The following is a 6000-nucleotide window of genomic DNA, read 5'->3' as shown; positions in this document are numbered from 1 at the left end:
AATGAAGTTATATTATAAATCCGATGGAATATCAATTAACAAAGAACAAGAACTCAATTATAATATCTTGTTCAAGTGTGAACAGATCATTTGCAAATTCAAAATATTTGAAGCAGAAAAGTAAAAAATATATCATTTCTTAGAATGGAATTCAACATTTATTATATAAATATTATATGAATGGGTTGTATGAATATATTCCTCATTCAACCAACATCAAGCACTTATTAACTGATAAAAGTTTAATGAGACCTTAATATGTTTTAAGCACTGGAGGCATTAAATACTTCCTATGTGCAAGGCAGTATGATAGATACTGGAAATGCAAAGCCAAAAAATAAAAATTGTCCCTATCCTCCAGTTTACCAAAATAACTTCTGGAAGCACTGTCATGCTAAGTAACATGAAGTATTCAACTTCCCACATTGACAGTCATTTTCTCTAGATCTAATCAGGCAGGAATTTGACAACAATATTTATTAAACTCCTTTATTTACAAAACAAGAGTCAGTGTGGCATAGCACATAGAGAGTCAGTCTCAAAAATTAAGATCTGGGCTTAAAATCAGTCTCTGACACCTATGTCTGTGCAACCTAGGACAAGTTGCCTAACCTCTCTGTGCCTTAGGCAACTTTATGAGATTTTTGAAATTGCAGGGGAGGTCTTATCCTGCTTTGGTAGAGGGAATGTCTTTATCTAGGTGTTTCTAATACATGTTAAATTATAGGTACAATCCTTATTCCTGTCCATCAGTTATTTGTGCAAGGCACTATGCTAGCCATTATAGGAAATATGTGGATAATTAGTACTGTCCCTTTGATCAAGAGCTTACAACAGTTAGTATGTGGAGTAAATAATTAAGCAATATTTAAGTACCCACTATGTATAAGGAACTGTTCTATGTGCTACAGATAAAAAGACCAAAAAGTGAAATTGTCTCCAAATAGCTTACATTTTGTACAGGGAGAAAAAATAAGTATACAAATACATGCAAGAGATATACAAAATAATTGCCAGGCATTTAGGGGAAGTTAAATAAATAACATGAATTAAAACATGTCTACAATACAAAATCTTAGAAAGTGCCGATGTTTCTTGTGATTCTCACATCATGCTCTATTATTGAGATTGTTGGTAATCAAACACATAGTATTTGTAATGACACACATTTATCACAATACACACAAACACACACTGGGGAGGAAAGGGAGCCTAAGAAAGAAAAGAGAAATGCTAATGGTTGCTATTATTGATACATCTCTGTTAAGAGAATTCCAAAAGCGAGGCTGACAGCTCGCCAGGCGCCCTGGTCAATAACCTTGATGGCAGCTTGCTGGAGTGAGCAGCATCCATCATTGAGCTGTTCCCTATTTGGTGCAAAGCAGCTGCTGATTTGAGGATTTATGGAGCAGCATGTTGCCTCTCACAAAAGACAATGCCTATAGGTTGAAGAGTCAATAGGAAGCAATATCTATTTCCTGCATAAAACAAATTTGAGCATTTGTGTGCCCTGTGCTGGGATGATATGTTTATTATAAGGTTGAGTAGAGGATGGAGAACATGTTAGAAATGGAGATCAGAATATCAGCTTTTTACTCATTGATCATCTGTAGATAATTAATCATCTGTGTAGATGGCATCACAGCTAAATTTCATAATCTACAAGACCAAAGAAAAATATACTTTAGATTACAGCTATCCTAGTAAGCAAGCCAAATTCTCTTCTGCTCATTGTCTGGACCAAATGCTTTCATCTACATTTTGACTACTTTAGCAATTTGAAACTACCAAGCAAAATTTTTGCTTACCAATTATTTTAGGAGCATGTGTCCAAATATTTTTTCTTTTTCTGATTAATTTTATCATATAATCTCAAAAACATTTGTCAGTGGATAAAGTTACTTCCTAATATTTTTCCATCATTACATCTATGTATTCCTAAATCTCCACATTGATTCCACTTTCCTTGTATAGATCTTTGAGGACAGGAACCATTTCCTATTTATACTTTTGCCCCAAATTGGGATTTAATAGTCATTTAATTAATATTTGTTTACTGATTGATATTTAACATATACACACTAAGATGCTTTCATTCCATCTCCTTCAGAATGCATAGTTGGAAACAGATGAGTAATTTTTGATGATACATTTTGGAAAACAATAATAACAAAGAATAGACTTGATGGCTAATGAATTCAATACAAAAACTGAGCTCGCAAACTCCAACTGGCAGATTGGAAAGATACGTACACCTAAAGTGAAGAAGGTTTCCCCTTTTCTTCTCCCCACCCTTCCCTTTCTCTCCTTTCCCCACAACCTTCAGCAACATGAGAATTACATCATGAAATTGGAGCAATTCTATATGAAGACTCCATAATTGAATTCCTCAGGACACAAGCAGGAGAAATTAGATACCAAAGTAAGTGAAATACAAGATTTGAACTTCCTGAATGATTCACTTAGGACAGTAACAGTCTATCAATAAACAGCTCTGAAATTTCTCAGCCGTGAGTCCTTCCCCAAAAGCAAACCTCATGTTGCAAATTATTTTAATATATGTACTTAAATATTAAGTTGCAAACAGAGAGAATGCTTGAGAACCTGGGAGACTGAAGTTGATGTCCTGAGGACAAAGAAGCATGCAAAGAATGCATGGTTAAGAATGCATTCTAGGAAGGTTTTGAATTGAGTCACAGAAAATGAGGGGAAGAAAAGCTTTAAGGACCCTTACCTCTCTGACCTTAAGTCTATCCAGCAAAAAAAAAAAATCCTTGCATGGTTATTTATTCCAATAAACTAGAGGTCTAATTCAGAATGTATACAGTAAAATCCACTTTTTTTTTTTCATAAGGATGTGAGCAACAAGTACAGTGAGGGAGCAGGAAAAAATTATATGAATGGGAAATGAGATACTACACAGAGAATCAACTGGTTCCTGCTCTGATTACCCTCTGAGGCATGAGCAAAGTCCTCCTGGAACACTGAGTTCTAATGAAAAGTCATGCAAAGTACAGTGAGCTCTTCCAGCAACTTGATACACTATGGTTTAAAAGACAGTTAAAGGAAATGGGATGGCATGTCTTGGACTACGCTATTTTTTTTTCAAAATTGAAACCATAATTTCACTGGCATAGGGAAACTCACTGGTAAAAGGAGTTGCTGTTACTCAGGATTTCCCCCAATAAATTCAGTAAAATTACAGTTCCAGGCATCCTCCACCAAAACAAACAAACAAACAAACAAATAAATAAATGAATGAATAAAACAAAGCAAACATACGAATAACAATACAAAAATAAGAAAAACAAAGAAATTTAAAAAAATAAAAACATCTTTGAGGCAAGTGCTCCACCAATAATAGATAGTCAGTGGACAATGCACTGATTGGTGTTAGAGTTCCAAAACCTTCTTTGACAATGATTGTCTGGATAACCCAGGGCAAGTCACTTAACCTACATCCATCTATTACATGAGGACATTGAAGACATTAGATGACTTCTGAAGTCCCTTGGAGCTCTAAAGCTATGATTCCTTAATTTATAATGGTTCTGAAACTTGAAATCCTGATGACTTCTTGAGATAGCAAGAGGCTGTGAGTTTCCCATCATCATCAAATCATTATGGAAAAGAGACAAGACTGAACCCAGACCTTCTTCATTCAATGTCAGCTACATATCTACTATATAATTCAATCACACCAAAGTTATATCATATATAAAATACATAAGGAGCTTCAGAAAAGACCTGGAGATCTTTGCATTGAACTATTGGAATGAAAAATCAAAATTGGCAGTGCATTATCAACAATTTGACATTTACTTCCACCCTTAGAATATGCTTCAAGAACTAGATACTTTTTTTTCTGTAGAATACAAAGAAATGTCAGAATTAGGAGAGAAAAGGAGTCATTGAAAAAATGGTGACTATTGCACCAAAGAATGGACAGCATCTGCAGTAGAATATATACTGCCAAATGCATTATATGAAAAGAAATGGAGCATGTTCTATATATTGAGATAACAAATTCTGTGGAAGTTTAATTTAGAAATTTAAGGACCTGTGAAGAAATTAAAAACAACTCTTTGAGATGGCAGTGTGTGAGCCCTCCCCTCATACATTCACTCCATACATTCTATTCTAGTGCCTTGAGGTGTACATGAGGGGGCCATTTGGTACAATTGTCAAGTCTGATGATAATAAGTAGAGATGAGCTGGAACTGAAATGTTTGGCATGTCTTCCAGCCAAGAGTGCCAAAACATACATGGATAATCCAGCCAGATTTAGATATGAAAAATGAGAGCCAACATTCAGAATTCTACTTGTTCCCCAAACACTATTAATAATTTTTAAATCATTTTAGAATTCTACCTATTAACTGGATTCCTGTATTTATCTGATCATTTACATATATGTTCAAAACTTTTTATGTAAAGCAGATCCAATGCTGGAAATATTTGCTTCTGTCTGGTTATAAACTAAAGATTTTCAAGACTATGCCTGTATAAAATCTGCATTATAAGAAGCAAGGATTTTAGTGGTGTCATGATAAAATATATTCTACTCTATGATTATCCCTTTTATCATTAAAATCTATTGAATTTAGTAAATGATGAGTTGCTTTAAAGTTGACTTTTAGGAAAGTATATTTAATGAATTTTTATTGACTTTTAAATTTAATATCCTTGTTACTTCTGAATTTCCCATGGAGCCAATCAATCTTTGGAGCAAATAATTTTTTTAAAATGTAGGTGAGGAGTGTGAGGTAAAAGCAATAGACCCTTGGTCCATTGAAAATTAGGATAGGTATAAAGATGTTCTTTGAGACTGTTGGTATTAAAGGCTTATATAACAATATGAGCATCATCCATTTAGTACAAGATAGTCACAAGAAACTCCAGGGACTCTAATGGTTGGCAGACAGATCAGGATGGGTTATTCAAACAAGGAAGCTTCATTCATCTGTATCATCTTTGGCATCCTCAACCCCTATCACTGTTGAATATCCACCTGTATGGACCTCTTTTTTCTGTTAATTGTTGACTGACCTACATAGTCTCTCTCTGCACCCAATACAGAATATAATTTATCAAGGGTTTGGCCAGAGTAAGGCAGAGACTAGAACAGAAGAGATTTTTTCCCCAAGCAATTGTACAACATTAATGCAGCAAAAGTCGGACAGTATATGTAGTGTTCAAAATTCAGTCCTGCACCTCTACAGAGAATAAAGATAAATTTTCTTCTCTTCTCTTCTCTTCTCTTCTCTTCTCTTCTCTTCTCTTCTCTTCTCTTCTCTTCTCTTCTCTTCTCTTCAAGGACAAGTTTCATCATTTTTGCTGAATGGTATTCAGTAGTTGTTTTTTATATTTACATTGTTATAAACATTGTGTATATTTTCTAAATTCTACTTGTTTCACTTGACATTAAGATGCCTTCCAATTTTCTTTCTCTAATTTCTTCCTATTTGTAATAATGTTATATTGATATGTCCTTATATTTATAAGCAAATTAGTTTATCCATTCCTCCAAAATTCAATTCATGAGTACATATATGGTATATATTTCTTTGCTACTACAAAAAGTTTGCCTTGAATATTTTGGTGTTGATACAGGACTTTTTTATGTCATTGTTCTCCTTGAGCTCTATGCCTATAATTGTTGGCATAATTACTCTGCTTTCCAAAATTGTTTGATGAATTCATAACTCTATCACTAGTATACTAGTATCCCTGTTTTTTTTAGAAAGTTTTTCAACATGAACTATTCTCATTTTTACCAAAACACTGGATGTAAGATATATATTTGAGATTATTTTAATTTTCATTTATTTTATTACATTTATTTTATTATATTTATTACATTTATTTTATTTATTCTTAACATACTGACATTTTTTAGATCTGTATGTTCCTGCAATTTTGCCACATTCATGGGGAAATTCCTCATGGCTTCATATATTCATGCTTATTTGGATGTCTTGGAAATCAAACACCCTGTCA

This window comes from Monodelphis domestica, chromosome 5, assembly GCF_027887165.1.
Source record: "Monodelphis domestica isolate mMonDom1 chromosome 5, mMonDom1.pri, whole genome shotgun sequence".
Taxonomy (NCBI): Eukaryota; Metazoa; Chordata; class Mammalia; order Didelphimorphia; family Didelphidae; genus Monodelphis; species Monodelphis domestica.
Note: the sequence above shows the minus strand (reverse complement) of the source record.